We start from the raw sequence: 17,324 nt of genomic DNA, 5'->3' as shown, positions 1-17,324 counted from the left end.
CTCTTCCTGCAAGGTTTCCTTCCCAGACTCCCCTCAGTGAGAAAAAGAAGTCATTATCCTGCTAAACCCCTTCAGATTTCACTCAGGGATGTTTCAAATCTTTCTCATCCTCTTAAGTTTTTCTTTGTAGCAGTATGAACTGTTGCTATCAAAGCAATCACCTAGTCTGTATGTGAACAAAGAAGGGCATTTCACAGGTTTCACATCATGCTACACAGTTCAGACGGCTGGATACTTTCTCTGTCTAAATAATTTCCTAATACCTGGGAAGGAACTGTAGGATAGGATAAGGTGCAAGGTCATTCTGGAAGCTGTGTAGGACACAATATCATCTTAATTCACCTGAAACTGAGGTAGAAGTGATTAGTCAGGACAGTTATTGCTGGTATTCTATGTTTGGTTTTTTCAGTAAATGAGTAATTTTAATGGAAAAGTTTCTATATTTGAGTAGCGTCATATCGCAATGTGAGACAGCTTTGTCAGAGTGACAAGTGGTTTTCAGCTTCCAGGCTTCTGAACTGCAGTGGTGTTAAACTGAGAGATCAATTTTCCTTTGAAAGGGACACAAATCTTCCTTTAAAATGACATGGGTTTAGTTTTGTCATCTGGTTTGCAATTCTTACTGTCCTAATGGAATCCTTTAGACTCTTGTGAGATGTTTAGAGAAAAGCAGGTCACCAAGTAGGCAGTAGCAGATACCTCTCTATCAAAACAAAGGGCGAACAAATTTAGTATGGAGTTGGGCTCCTATATGTTATTTCATATCAAATCAACGCATTATTTGTGTTGACTGACAGCACATTTTCATAATTCTAATGCTTTGGCAGACATACATAAAGTGCTATTGCCCACCCTGAAAATATTCCATTGGAAACTATGAAAATAGATTAGGATTCAAGATTCTTTGATTTAGGGATCAGTGGATGTCAGTCATAGGCAGCAGCTGCTAAATAGTATGGAGAAAGCCAACTAGCCAGTTTTAGTCACCTTGTCAGGAACAGCTGCACAATTACGGCATTAGGAGGATCATAATGGGCCAGTTCTCTTTGGTTTCTTGGCTACTCTGAGACTGTAGTATGGGCATGCTCCACGTGTAGAAATCTTCCTTTCTCCTTTGAAAAATTTCACACTATTATTGTAGGTTATATTTATCATTTTTGTTTTTAAGAGCAGGAAAAACAAGATTTCAGATCTTTTCTCAAAGGTTGACATCAGCTGAACCTCTGTAAATTAGGGCAGAATTGGACTTACAAGGTGAAATATTTTAAAGTCATCGTCTGTCAGGAAGCGTGATTCCTTACCTGGTCCCTGCATCAACATTTAACCATCGTTTCAGCACTTGACAAGACTATTATTACAGACAGCTGTCATATATACAGTTTGCCACTTTGGTCTGGAATTGTCATATCGCATATTTTATATCTGAATTTGACACGCCACGCTTTGCAAGTTTTCTGTAACTGAAGTAGTTGCACAGGCATATGAGGATTTCTTTTTTGGTAGTGAAAAATGCACGAACACTGAAAGGTAAGATGTGGTAGTGCAAACAGCTTGTTGCATTAACTCGTCCTGCCCATGTGGAAGAACTTCTTAATGATAACTGATGACATTAAACTGTAGCAGATTTCTTAATAAATATTAATGTAATTAAAGTGGAATGCATAAACAACAGCTCTCCACTAATGACCTGCTGGCTCTATGACTCAGCGCTATCATATACCAGATCAAATTTGCCTCCTCATTATGGTCTTGTGGGTAAATGTAGGTTGTTTATGCACATAAATCCTCATTTTCCACTGAGAGTACATCTATGTAGTAAGAAATGTAGTTTGTTTCTTGTTCTGGTACATGTTAAGGTTTTGTATCTATGCTGCGGTATCTGTGTTCTTCATCAGTTCCTCACCAAAGACAAATCTCAAGTCCCTGAATATTATCAGCCCATGAATATGGTTTTAGTAAAACATTGTCTTTCACTATCTTTAAAAGATGAAGCATGTTATTTCTTTCAACAAACTTTCAGTTTACTCACTATCCCAAAGATAGTCTCTTACCTCTGGCATCCAGCTAGACTGGGAGATACAGCAGTGCAGAATGAATCACTGCTGTGAACATCTACTCAAGAGATTAAAAAAAATACAGAACTGTAGTAGTTCCAGGCAGTTTATGTGGCATATCTCCCTTTTGGAAGACATTTCCTTCCTATGTATTCTGCAAATTAAAAATCTAGGGCAAGAAGGTGTCACAGAATTGTCCACAAGGCTGCAGAATTGGGTATGACATTGCATACCATAAAGAACCAAAGTTAAGGGCTGCTGCCAACTTTCATCATGTTTGTCCATCATTATCCATTCTGTAGCTCCTGGTACCATCCTCACAAATCCTGGGAATCGCCGTATACCTGATTACAACATGCTGCAAAGAGCGCTTTGAAAAATGGAAGAAACACCAAAAATAGTGGATTGCTGGGTCCTCATATCATCTGACTCATCCCTGTCAGCACCCAGATTGTCCATGGAAGATAGCATGACTTTTTAGTAACATCTGCTTAAATTGTTACCGTTCTTGGCTGAGAAATCAAGAGTTCATACTTGTTTGATTATGGGATAGGAAGGAGAAATGCTAACTGTGTTCTGTTGTGCTACAGTAGACCATTTGCCGTGTTGCTCTCTTAGGAAGATTTTCGGATCTTTAAAACCCTGAGTACAAGACTGGGCCAGTAAGCTAGTAGTAGAATTACCTGCTGGCTCAGACAAGTGATGATTCAAAAATATTCCAGGTTTTTCCTTGGCTCCAGACCTGAAAGGAAAACTTTCAGATCGTCACGAGGTGGCTCATTATAGAAAATAGACCTGCTATCCTCCGCTACTGAAAATATTTCTACATTTTAGCATGCTCCTGCTTGAAAATGGTCTGCTGAGTTTAGCAGTTTTATGTGGAGCTAATCTGGAAGCTGCACACTGTGTACAACAAAAGAAAACCCTTTAAAATTCATTCCTTAGCCTGCCCTGTGATTTTAGGGGGTCTGTTTAATTGGCAGTGCTTCTTTCACCCCACCCTGTTCTGGGTTAGAGACTGCTGCATTAGCTTCATATGTGTGTGCATGCGTATGCACTTATATTCAGGTGTTGACCTCTGATATGACCACCCAAGATACGGGACAGCTTGGTCCAGATGAGAAACTTAATTAGTTACTTCTGCCCATCAGTGTTTTTTGCAGCTTTGTATTAAAGACAGTGAATTAATACTACAGTCTGGGTCTCCCTCAATATTCCAGGAGGATGGTGAGGAAGAGGAAGCACGGGCTGGGAGAATGAACAGGAACACTGAGTGAAATGCAGGAGCACTGCATGCCTGGAGCAATGCCAGTGTAATTTTAGGCAGGTTTTCCAGTACTATCTCCTCCTCGCATTTCTAGCTCATCGATGTATGGTAAGAAAGAATGAGTTAATGTCAGTGCTGTAAAGATATAAGTCAAGATGTATGTAACTAAGAATTATGAACAACACAGATGAATTCAACTGCATCCATTAAAGGGAAATGTGCTGCTAAAAATCCTGCACATAAAGGATAAAATGTGTCAAGACTAAAAACAAACAAGCAAGCAAGCAATTTTTAACCTTATTAAGGACTGATGCCTTTCTGTCTAGAGGGCTTAATCTTTTAATACAGAGCTATAAAGAACAATACTTTTTTTATAGGTTATGATTACAATCTAAGATGATTTACTATTTGGCTTATATTGTTGATGAGAGTTAGGCTGTTAATTTCGCTGGATTTTTTTGTTTTGGTGGTCTCTCTTGTTCAGTTTCTCACTGTGTTTTCTGCCTCCTAAAAATCCTTCATGCTTCCATGTCAGCAAGTAACTCAGCTATGTACTACAATTTGTTGAGGATGTAGCAGTAGAAAAAGCATTACCCCCTTCAGATGTGACATGTGGTGTATTACCTGCGTGTGCAGCATTGTCAGGGGTGTAGTTTCTGACCTGCAATGCATTATCTGCTCTACTGACTTTGGGGCTGTTTATCACCAGTGACATATTTCTCTGCAGGAACCTGCCATTCTTCTTGTGCCTGCTTTGAAGCACTAAATGCAGACATACAGTCTGAAACTAGGTGCAAATTTGAGAGTGGAATGAAAACAGATTTTTCTTTTTTTAACAATTCCCTTCAATGTTGTCAGCTAAACATGGTGCCTAGTAAGCTGCTTTTGCTACGGTAACAAATACCATGTTAAAGAGCAGAGGCACTGCAAGAGTGAAATTAATTATGTATGCTTTATGCTTGTCCAACTAACCACACTGTATTCCCAATGAAATACTTAACACATCTGTGCATTCCTGAAGTCAAATAACATCACTATAATTTGAGACTTATTTTGAGCAGTGAAGAAAAGATTTTGTTACACCTACAGGAAAGCTATTCTTTTGGAGGGTGCTTTTTTCATTCATATGCTTTGATTGTGCGCTACTTAATTTAGCCAAAAATTCTAATTGAGCTTCTTGGCAGGCTGCCTGATATTTGGCACAGTAGGAATCTTTAAGTTGCAACCTTTGGGGATGTTTTCAGAGGAACGTATGTCTTCTATTTCATGCTTTATTGTGGCAGACTGATGAGAACTTTTAAAGCAAATGACAGTTGACATAAAATAACTCACACTGGAGTTTGTCTCCCACTGTTGCTTTTTAAATGATAAATTTCAGATATCTATTTCATTTAGAATATTTGAGTATTTGATATGATGGTAATAGATGGCAATGGCAGCAGAATAATTCAGTCATGGAACAAGAGGTTAAGTGTGAAAAGAACTCTTAACGGGAATGATTTCTGACTAAGCAATCCGTGGTAGACACTAGAGCACTATCCAGAGGATCTGAAGGAGTTAAATAAGATAGATGTGATTTGACAGTATGTGTCATGGTTTAAGCAGACATAATAGGATGAAATTAAGAAATATGAATATTTAGGCTACAGACAAGACTATTTCCTGATACTAAGACCTGTTCTAGTTTAAATGGTCTCTCAAGAAAAAAAAAAAGCAGCTCCTAGCAGGGAATATTTAACACCATGAACAATATGCTAATCCTCACAGGCACATTAAAGAATTGTCAGCAGGATGAACCAGCTGATCCCTTCCACCTCTGTTCTGTTTAATTTCAATGTCTCTTAAAGTTTCTGGTTCGGAGAACATGTACTTCACTGCTTCATTTTCCTGTTTTCTTGAGAACTGTCATGTCTACAGCCTAGAGAATGACCTACTGCTGCAGGACATCCTCTGTTTGCTTCTCATTGCCCTTGATTTTCACAAGTAGACATGTCAATGAATGGCTCCAGCTGAAGCATTTGAGCTTAATTTACCTAGTTACATACTAAGTATCTCTGTGGTATCAACCAGATGCTTCCTACTGACCTGGAATCATCATCTCTCCAAAGCTCCGGGACTCTGCGAACGGATGTACACAAACAAAAATTGTCCTTTGAAGACTTGTCATCTCCCCTCTACTCTCCCAGGGAGAAACTGGAAGATTTACATGAATGTCTGCCCCTTTTTTGCTGCTGGAAACATGGAGATTATTCCACTTAAATAGGACTTGTGTGAAAAATGAGACAAAATTATGCTGAGAATGGTTTTTAAAATGTTCTTCTTAACTCTTCAAAGTATTTTAGGTGAGATGAAAGCTTTCTACTTTTCTGCCAGATCTAGGGTGTTACATACCTCTGTTTTTCAGTACTGCTAGCCACTACTCTGTTCATAAACCTGTTTATTTTGATGTTCATGCACTGTGGGGAAAAAAAAAAGTGTTACATTTTAAACTTCCACGTTGATGACCTAATTTAAATGGATTAAATTATTTTAATTTATTAAATGAAAATATATTTAATATTAGTGAAAAAAATCTATAGAAATAGTTGTTGTTAGTAAACAAATTCAAGTCAAATCCTCCATCCTGCATCCTGCTACAACTTGCTTGAGTTCTTACAAAGACAATTGGCTTTAGAAGCTCTGCTGCTCTGTGGTCCCTTACAATTTTCTGTTCTTAAATTCAATGACCTTTTGAAATATGGAAATCCATTTTTATGGTGCGAAACTCTGTTGTCCTCAGAAAGTTCTTTAACGTGCTATCCTCTCCAGGAAATTAGTATGAGTTTGGAAGTTATCCAAAGGCATCAGAAACCTCTAAAAAGATAAGGTCTGTGGGTCAAATTCATAGTGTTCAGAAATGCAGTAAAAAACAATCCAAATCAATCAATCATAGGTGCCGGGTATCCAAGTCTGCAAACGCATCCAGTTTTAGCCCCCTTTTCCATATACACCTGTGGCTTATCTTTATGTGCTAATCATAGTGTTGCTCACCCATAGCGGGTGGTAGACATATTTTTGTCAAAGTAACAGCTTGCAGCTTCATTGCTTATTGCTATTGAAGAGAATAATCATAGATACTTCTGGACAGTTTGTTTATAAAGAACAGAGGAAAATGTTTACTATGAGATTCCCAATGTAGCTGGTGAACCATGAAACCTTCTTCCTATAATAGTCTTTGGTCTTTCTAACATCTTAAGATTCTGAACCCTGAGGTTTAGTTTTTCATGACCCTTTCACTTCCATAAAAAGATCTCTGGATAGTTTGCCAAACTCGGTGAGGACTTTTTTTTCACCAAGAAACCTTTCAAAGTTTTTGCCTAATTTTATGGAAAGTAAAATAATAAAAAAGCAGTGCTGTGTAATAAATACTGCTGGAAATATCTTTCTAAGATACGATCCCCATTTTATTTATGATAAAATTGGAATGTTCCCATTAACTTCAGTGTGAAGTAGATGACAACTTTAATGATACAGTGTGTGCTGTTGGAGAAATGAAGTAGCAGCTAGTAGTTTGTACATTTGTGATCGTTGCAATTTTATTGTAAAATATTCTTGCTTAAAGTCACAAATCTATCAAAATAATATAAATCATTTGACATGATGAAAAGTTATTGACCCTTTTAATAGGTATGTTGTATAGTGCGTAAGCATTCTAGTCATAATAATGAATGTTATATAAATAAAAAATAAATGCAATCACTTCATGACTCATACTAGGATTTGAGAAGGTATTAGATACAATGGATCTGACTCAGAAAGGCTTCATGGAAATACATATAAGTGGGGTAGAACTTAAGTTTATGCCGTAGCTTTCTGGGAAAGCCATTCTTTGGACGTCAAGATCTGAATTACTTCTGAAGATTTTGCAAGGTTCTGAGAATAGTGGCGATAAGAGACCAAGAAGAGAAGAGGTTTGCCTATGCAAGGAGAAGGCATGAAGCTGTTTACAAGGTTTTTGGTATTGAATAGCAGATCATCAGAATAAAGACCAGAGGGGAAACAGAGAAGTCCATAAAGACCAGAGAAAGCCATAAAGCACAGATTCCCAAAGTACCACTGATGATCAGGCACTTCCTCATTAAGAGCTTGTTACAGTACATATATATAGGCTCAATCAATTTGTTTTATTTTAACAGGGCACCAAGTGCTTCCCATAAAATTTGAGGGCACTCAGTACTTAATTGAAATCAGCCACGTATAACCCTGTACTCAAATAAATATCTAGCTTTTCAGAAGTAATCAACTGAACCTTATATACATCAGTTTATACAGAATAGCATAAAATAAAAAGTAATTTTTTTCAATAAGCGTGAACCTGTACATACTATGTAATGATTAATATACTTTTAATAATTGACGTGTCAATACTGAGGACCACTTTATTCAAAGGAATTTTTAACAGGTTTGAGACTGGAAATGGTCCAAAGTTTACTGTGCTGGTTCTAAACATACAGAAAAAAATCAAAAACATGTTTACTTTGTTCTTAGAGAATCTCAGCTTTGTTTTTTCTCATGTTTTATTATAAAACTGCTTATGTTGTTACAGTCTTGATAAAACTATGACACTATACAATATACATGCAAAATGATGTAATTCCTTTCTTTTTCAAGCTAGTTCATATTTAAGTATATTTTAAAGTGTGTTACGTCATGCGATGTTCAAATTTCCCATAAATGGCTCCTCTGCATGTTTCTCTGAAGCTAGGTTTCTAGCTTTTGACCCTTTTACTGCAATTCCCTTCCTCTGGTTTAGGAGCTTGAGTAGGCTGGCAGTGTGTGTGATCTTTGGAGTAGCTGGACCTCCATGGACAATGGTCTATTGCAAATCCACACGTAAGCCTGCCTTTATTTCATGGATTTTGTTTACTGTGACAAAAGAAAACCGAAAATCTGTTTTGAAGGAAGTAACCTTGATTCTCCACTGTATTGCACGCTGAATAATTGCTTACACCTTTACAACTTTTCCAGGTGACTATCAAGCATCAGATTGTCTTGGATATACTAATATGAGTAAATATACATGTCAAAGGCAAAATATGCTCATGTTAAATTTATACAGTCTAATGAGAATCTTCATTTCATTAACAGCTAGTAGGATGTAGTTCCTTCATTTGGACACACTATGAGAACAGAATAAATAGAATCATAAATAAACATTTCTAATAGCTTGACTATTTCTTGAAGTATATAGGCTCTGTTGCTGGTGGATATAGAAAGAAGATTTATTTAATAGAGTTCTGTAACTTCATATATATATTTGAGCATGTAAAGTGCTACAATGTATTATAATGTACACAAAACCCAATATGCTCTATATACAATCCCATCTGTTTTAAATGTGATGATTACTGATCACGGCAGACGGCACAGATAGTGTAAACTGTTTGCTACACACAAACCAATATATTCTAATTACAAGTCAATAAATTTCATATACAATCCAATTAGTTGTCATAGAGACTCTTGTATTTAGCAAATGTAACTGATCTGTTTCAAATTACTAATTTAAGTAGACCATTATTTAATTGACAGGCCAATATATTTGAGGATAGAAAATGGCATTTGTACAACTGAAACAATATCATGAAAACAATACTTCAAAGTACAATCCATTTAAGTTAGTTTGTTTGATAAATCAAGTAACTTCATGTGCGAGAGGATACCATGAATGCCATTGAAGTCCTCTTCCCACCAGTCCTCCTGTGGTACTTCAGTTTATAGGAAATGATCTCTAAATCTGCACAAAACACAGTAGATATAACTAGAACTTCAGGATACAAAGACTTAGCTCTCGAATGAACTTTCACACTTGGTCAAACTAGCATCAGAATGACTACAGAAAGTCTTATTCAGAGATGTGAAGGAGAAAAGAATGAGTATCGTCCACTATAGTACTAGTAATTTAAAAAACAGAATCTATGTATTTCTGGGAAAGGTAAAGCGTTTCCAGAAACACTAAATAACTTCAAGAAAAAACAACTAGAAGAAAAACAAAGCTCTTCACAGCAGTTTGATCCAATGATCAATTTAAATCCAGTAGGAAAGTGTGGAGGAAAAATTCTGACCCGCCCCCCCCCCCCCCCTTCCCTTCTGTGATGCTGGTTAAAATTTGATTCCTGAACTGGGAAAGACAACACAGGTGGCTGCACAGATCTATCAGTACTGCTGCTCTGGGGAGGCATTACAAGCCAAAATCACAGTATAATGGATAGAATCTAAATGTGAAATCACACAGAGTTGCCCATACAGTACACAGTCTGTAGCATAGGATGTTGACAGATTAAAAACCAGCTAAGATTACTGAAAAGTCTGGGTTCAATGTACCTGCACTGACTGTGGGCAGATGAAATCCTAAGCAAAGCATTAGGGCAGGTCATGTCAAATCTTCTGTGGAATTCCCTAGAAAGATTTGTCTTGCAAATTTTTACTGAAGGTCCTGAACACTATATCAGTTGCACCTATGCTGATAACTTCATTATCACGAGGCATAGCTTTTTAGATTCCTTAATATTAAAGTCAACTTTGAGGCTATATGATGACTGTATTTAGTCATCAAAAATCTAGCATGCGTCAACTTGGAACTCAGAGTGGTAGGATGAGATTTGCAATTGGGTGTGTTAGAAAGGGAAGAAATTTCAAGTTCTCTTCTGGTCCTCTTTCTTCTGTTATAACTGCTATGATTATTCCAAATGGTTGCACCCAGCTCATAAACAACATTTTATCTAGTCTAGCTGAATTGAAAGTTGTAGCCTTGTCTCTGGCAATAGTAAGTAGATAAGTTTGGTTTTTTTTTTTTATTTTAGAGGTATTATTCTCCGCATTAGTAAATTCACGGATAGATAATTTTTTTCCTCCTACTGAATATGCAGAATGTGGCTCTTAGAACTGCCTTAAAGGCTCCCCAAAGAAGGAAGATGACACTAAAGGGGAATTTATTTCAAAGCAAAATTGTATTGCTTGCAAGAGAAAATGAATAAAGTTGGGAATTCCTAGCAGAGAAGCCTTAAGACTCCTTAGCTTAAAATTATTCCTCTTTCCCATTCTAGTCCGATCTCTGAAGAACAGCAAAATGATCTGAAAAAAACTCTGCATAAATAATTTATTTCCTTTACTCTAGATGTGGATTCTTTCTGCATAAAAATGTTCTTGTGGAGTACAGTTTGTGAGGCTGGAAGAGTGAAGGATTTGGTCTTTTGTTTAATATGTGATGGTTTCTTTTGGTTTTTCCTAGCTGTGCTATGTAGTTCTGGCTAAGGGAAGTTCTTATGCACCAGATTTTGATCCTGGGCTAACGATTGGAATTTGTATCACAATTTGTTTCTTCCAGATTTCATTTTTAGCTCATGCCATGGTTAGGTCTAGGCAGTTCAGCAAAATTAGAGACTCCAGACATAATTTATGAAAATGGCTTTTTAATAAACCCCCAAATGAAGCAAGAGAACCATGTTAATAGCGCCTTTGCACAGTTCTGAAGACCAGACAAGGAGGACCTGATTTTATCCTCTACAGCAAGAGTAAATAGAATTACTGTTTGCTTCTCTGAGATGTAGATGCTATATGACACAGTCCCTGCTAATGTGCATTCATGTACTGGATAGCCCACAAGAAGAGTGGATAGTTCCACAGGTCTCTGCACCAGGAAAGAAATAGCCTAAAGAGTGTCAGGAAAACTTTTAGCACACATCCTAGTTTTATTTGAATGGAATCAGGTCACAATTGTAACTCATAAAGTACAGCAAAGAAAGCCTGAATTTTACAGGGATGGGAACACAATATGGAGAATTAGCATTTTGTAGAGTTTTGTAGTCTTCTGCTGCCTTTCTGCCAACACGGATGGGTGACTGGTATTACCTCTGGTCCATCTGGAACTTGGGCCTGTCAAAAAAATACAAATCACGATATAAAATAATCAGCTCATGAAAAAGTTCAGGCTGAGATTTGTTTCTCATTTGTCACATCAAAAACAAGAAACCTTTTCTTCAGGAAGCTGAAGAGTATTTGACATTAATCCTGCTGATATGCAGGGAGAATAAATGAGTAATTTTTGTTGTTCGTGTGTTCATGTAGCATATTAATGATTTTGATAACAGCATGAGGATATTTGGCTACTGTCTAACATGTTAAATTAAATTGTTATGCCTTACGACTGTTTTTGTCTGCAAAATGATTGCTAAAAGAGTGGAGAACAAGATCAAATGTAGCTCAGACAATGGTAAAAAATTTATTCTCTGAAAGTGGTTTCATTAAATCTATTTAGTTTATTGATTGACAGTCAAACACACCTGGTTTTCTATTTTTTTTTTTTTTTTGATCAGCAACCCACTTCATGTTCTGTGATATTTGTGTGACATATATGTGCAGTAGTTTAATGACATTAATTTTAAAAGGAAATAATTCAGCATACTAAGAAGAAGCTATACAGAGAAAAAGCAAGAAGCCAATTCCCTTTTAAAAAAGACATGGTTTTATTTAGACTAACAATCTTCCTACAGAAGTTGAAAAATGTAACATGGACTAAATTTAACTTCGCTACTGTCACCAAAGATAATAATGTGTCCGCCTTATGACAAAATAAACTAAATGACACTCACTTGACTAATATTTACCATCACTCAGGTCCCACAGGAAGGACTATTCATGAGTGATGGTAGTTTGGAAAAACAAATATTTACCCCTCATCTTGAAAAGACATGTTACTGAAAGAGACTTATGAACTGCAATATTGATGCAAACCACAGAGCCGTCTCCTGAGCTGTTAGGGGTGGCCAGAAAATAGTAAGTTGGTTTTGTCAGATATTCAGACTGATTTCCTACTGCTGAGTGATTGACTACAATTGTTACTGTGCAACACCCTCACGTCGAAGTTTCACCAGTGGAATCTGAGAGCAGAAATTCTGGCTTCTCATCCATTCAAAGTCAGTCTTTTGCTTTGAAGGACTTGTATGCACAATAGAATCAGATTTCTTTTGTTGTTGTTGTTAACATTTCTTCATCCTGTGGCTTGCAAAACAAAATGTCTAATACATTGACTTTTTTTTTTTTTTTTTTTTTTGGTGAGTTGAGGATAACCCACTCTTTCTCTAGTTAGCTCATTCAAGAATCTCATCTTGATTTTTGCAGATAGGAAACATATTTATAATCAGATGGTCAGTTAGAGAAAGGCAGACCTGGAGCTGGGCAGAGCTGTTTTTGAGAGTAGAAGAGAACAAACAAATAGCTAATGTATGTTTGACACACTATATTTAATAAATTTGGATGTAATTTGCAGCTGCAGGTCAATGAAAAAAGAGCAAGATGTGAAAGCATGTTAGAAAATCTAAAAATAGCAGCAGGTGAATAGAAAGATAAGGAAGAAGAGAAGGAAAAAGAGACCCTCAACATCAGCATCGGGCAACTCCTCAGGGCAAAGGACTTAGGATGCTGATGAAATGCCATACTCCACTCCTCCAACTCCCTCCAACCAGACTGAAGTCATCAACATTAGGACACCCAAAGGGAAGTGGAACCATGAGTGTAACACCAGAAAAAGGGGTAGAGACTTAGAAGCTTGCGTATATCGATGTACAGTGTCCAGGGCCAACCAGTGCCCATCGATTGCCATCCCAAGCCTTCACACTTCTACACAGCATCCTGTGTCCTGACTTCTTAACACCTCTGCTATCACACCAGGCCTTTATTCCTCTACATGACATCATTATGCTGCAGTCATAAGTATCTCAAGGTACACAATAACTAAACTACTTGTTACTATTATCTATATAAAAAGAAAGGCTGTACCATACAAAGATGACCAAAAGAAATTAGGTGTAGGCACCGGATCTTTAGAAAAGTTGCTGTTGCAGCAAAATCAAGAAAAAACAAACCTCTGGGCAGTTCATGTAAAGCTTGGACAGAGCCTGACCTGTCTCAGTCCTGACACCTTGCAAACTCAGGACAAAGCCTGTGGCCTGTTATTAGCAATGGCAATTTTGTACTCCTACAAAAATATGATTTCTTTTCAGTCATGGCATGAAGGATACAGCTTTTAAGCTCGAAGGCTTGTAACCACGCAGAAGTGAAGGAAATGTTCATTTTGGTGCTGCTGATTCTGGAACAACACTTTTAGCAACCGTGAGTAGAAAATTAGGAGTTTATTTAAGATAATGAGCCTTATAGCACTTTCATCATGTAAATGCAACAACTAGAGACACACTCAAATCAAGATAATTAAATTTTATTGCATTAACTTTTAAAATTCTTTTAATGACGTTAACGCCAGTAGATGCATTTTTCAAAACTCTGAAAGACAACAACAGCAGTCAGTGACTTACATAGGTCTTCAGTTTCTGTTCTGCTCCTGAGCATTTTCCTGCAGGAATAAGCAGTTCAAGAAGCAGATCTAGTATAAAAAGCAAACTAGTGCTATAGCTTGGGGATGATTTCCCCTCCTGGCCACCCTGTCCCCATAGCAGCTCTTTCAGCTTGATTCACTTTCTCTCAGGATGAAGGCTGGTCAACCATCGCGATAATGCTGCCTTTATGTACATGGCTGTATGGTTTTTGTGTAAGAAAGACAGCAAAATTTCACTTGCATTTTTCAGTGCCTAAGTAGATAACAAATACAGTGTCCTTCCAATCAGAATGAAATAAGTGATGTAGCGAAGGTACCGCTTGGTAATATTCTGAGCTTGGTTAAATGTATGTAGTTACAAGTATGCATAATGGCAGTTGGCTAATATTTATGCCATATTTGCAATGTCAACTTTGTAGTTTCTGACCCCATTTACAGGTTAGCTTTATACTCGGGTCTCTTGGATGGGCATATAAAGAGAGCCAGCAGAGGCATGTCAGTCTGTGCTCTATGGCTTGTATTTTACACAAAACAATTTCATGGAAAATACAGAGAGCAGTGGGTGCTTGAACATGGGATCGTCCCATTTCTTTTGTAGTCGTTAGACTTCAATGTCATGCTTAAACTAGCCTATATTTAGCTCAATTAATTTTTATGCCTTAAACTGAAATAAAGTTGCTTCAACAGGAAGATGAAGTTCTTTATCATGCACTGTAAAATTGCCAAAATGCGTTAGACAGTGGACTGAGATGCCTGAAAGTTTAGTTCCGGAGGCCTCTCTTGCGCAAAGGGAGTTCATCCCGCTCTCCCAGATGTAAAACATGAGAAGAGATGTCTCAGAAGAGGATCCATGTTAAATGTTTCTCAGCTGGGCAGGGAACAGTGAGGACAAGGGGCTGTTAAAAATCTCCGAATCATCAAAAAAGTGCAGGTTATTAACTCAGAAACAATTGCATCTGACACTTAGAAATCTGAGTCCTATTCAAGGTTAACTTTACATGCCACAGGTAAAGTTCTCTCTCTGTATTAAAGGCACATGAGTGTCACCAAGTAGAGAAAAAGATTAATAAGGTCTGTTCAGTTCCCACCTGTTCTTCTATAGATCAATCTGTCATTGCTTCCTTTGATTTTACTGCAACAAAACATAACTTTAGACTTGAATATAAATCTGACTTGCAAAGTTTACCCATTGAAACATAAGATATGAGACTACAAAAAAGAAAGTCATATAACAGAGTGCTTTCTTTACTGAAGCAAATCCTTTTTCGCTCCTTAGAGAGTGAGATAGTATAATGTGGAAAGATTGCGCTTCTCACATTCTGGAAGAACAGTTTATTCATTGTTCTGGCAGCATTTATTTGGATCTTGAAGAAATAGGTTATAGGAAGTACGTGGAAAACATTATATTTGCCATGAATTACCCTCTTTGGAAATCTGTAATATGGAATAGTTTCAGTCAGTCAATGTCTTTTGAAGAATGTTTCTGGCATCCGATTCTTATTTTGAGAAACAGATGCTAGGGATAGTTTCATCAGAAAAACTCAGCACCCCAGCCCCCTGGAAAAAAAACCCAAACCAAACCAAACAAACAACACTGGGAAAATCTGTAACCGATAAGACAATTCTGGCTGGAGATACAAGCAAGCAAATTATCTGTAGATGCAACATTCTAGAACCACAGAAATATAGAATATTTTAGGTTAGAAAGGACTTTTGGACATCATCTCATCTACCCCCTATAAAATAAGGCTTAGTTTGGTGAGTTTGTTCAGCGCTTTTTCCTTTCGAGTTTTGAATATCTCCAATAATGGAGATTTCACAGCCTCTCTGCGCCCCTGTTCCAATGTTTGACCACCTTCAGCATGAAGAAATTTTTGCTTAGCTCTAATAAAAATTTTGTTTTGCTACAACTTATGTCCATTGCCACTAGTCTTGTGCATCTCTGAGAAGAGTCTGGCTCCGTCTTCCCTATGAAACGCTCACTAGGTAACTTAAAACAGATATTAGATATCTCATTAAAAATGTTTGGCAAGGTACCGAGAGCCCCGAACTGGGCAAAGTATGGTCCAACAAATGCCAGGTAAAAGAGAATAATCACTTCTCTTGACCTGCTGGCTATGCTTTTGCAAATGCAGCATAATACGAAGCTAGTGTTCATTGCCACAAGGACACGCTGCTGTATCATTTTCGTCTTTTCCACCAGGACCCCCAGATCCTTTTCTGCACAGCTGCTTACTGGCCAGTCGATGCCCTCCCAGTACTGTTGCATGGGGCTGTGATGTCCCAAGGACATGCCTTTGCATTTGCCCTTGTTGATAGGTTTCTGTCGGTTTGGTTTTTTTCAGTCTTTTGGGATCCCTCTGAATGGCAGGGAGGGCAGCCAGGGAGCCAATGCAGTTGAGCCAGTTCCTTGTCACCTGTAAGCTTGCGCAGGGTGCCTGCCACCCATCATCCAGGGAGCCAGTGATGTGAGGGGCTGCAGTAACTGCCTCGGAGTAACACCACTTTTAATCAGCTGCCAGGCAGACTTCGAACAGCTGATGCACTTCAGGTCTGAATTTTGCTCTTACTTTATTTTTAGAGTAATTTCTTCATCTATTTAAGGAATTCCAGAAATTAACTATCATTTCATTACTTGTTATATACGATAATAAAATTAGTTCTTCACAGAGCTCACTGAGAGTACAGCTAAAATAAGTGTTGCATACAGAGTATGTCCTGATTATCTACCTGTGAATATTCCATTGAGGCTGTATAGAGCTATACAGGTAAAATTTGTTGTGTTCGTTTGTATCACAAATGACACAATGACATTATAGAGACGAAGGCAGAAAAAAAGACATGCTGTACCTTCTCATCTGAACTTTCAAAGTCTGCCAGTCCTTATGGTACTGTAGTGCCCTCAAACTTGCTTCAGAAGTCCGAGGCAAAAACAATTCATACTTTTCACTGTCTGTATATATTGGTAGGCTGACAGCTCCCAGAAGCTCATGTGACCCAGACTATCATAAATTTTTGTCTCATTTCTAGGCTTTAACCATAAACATCTTCATCTGAGAATCCTAAAATCAGAAACTTTTAAATTTTCGATACAGAGACATCACTTTCTGGTGTTAAAAATAATGAAAAGAGAATATTTAAAAGTATTGGAAATAGTGTCCTTTCACTGTGCATTCTACCACCTTATATATCAGTGTTTCTTACATGAAAGCAGTAGAGTGTAAATAAGAGACCCGACCATGCAGAAGTTGAAACATGTTGTATTGAGATGGCAGCGCATTCAAGACAGAAAACGTTTGTAATAAACAACCCTTGGCTCTGTTTATCACTACCCTGGGATATCTAGACACAGACGCTAGTCTTGAAACAGGACCGTAAAAGTGAAGCCAAACACATTCAGAAACCCTTTTTCTGATAAGCACAATCTCACAGAGGTTTTTGCATGACTAAAACGAATGTACTTGATTGAATGGTACCAAACAGTAGATAGGAAAGCTTGGCAACAGATTATCAGCACCTTGGGGGGGGAAAAAATCTAGTTATGTTAGAAAAGGAGTCACTGAGGTATGTTTGGCAGTAAAATAGTTATGCAGTGAAAAATAATTTACTTTTTTTTAACGAGTATTCCTGAACA

This window comes from Nipponia nippon, unplaced genomic scaffold, assembly GCF_047370975.1.
Source record: "Nipponia nippon isolate SJK-2023a ecotype South Korea unplaced genomic scaffold, ASM4737097v1 scaffold_12, whole genome shotgun sequence".
NCBI lineage: Eukaryota > Metazoa > Chordata > Aves > Pelecaniformes > Threskiornithidae > Nipponia > Nipponia nippon.
Note: the sequence above shows the minus strand (reverse complement) of the source record.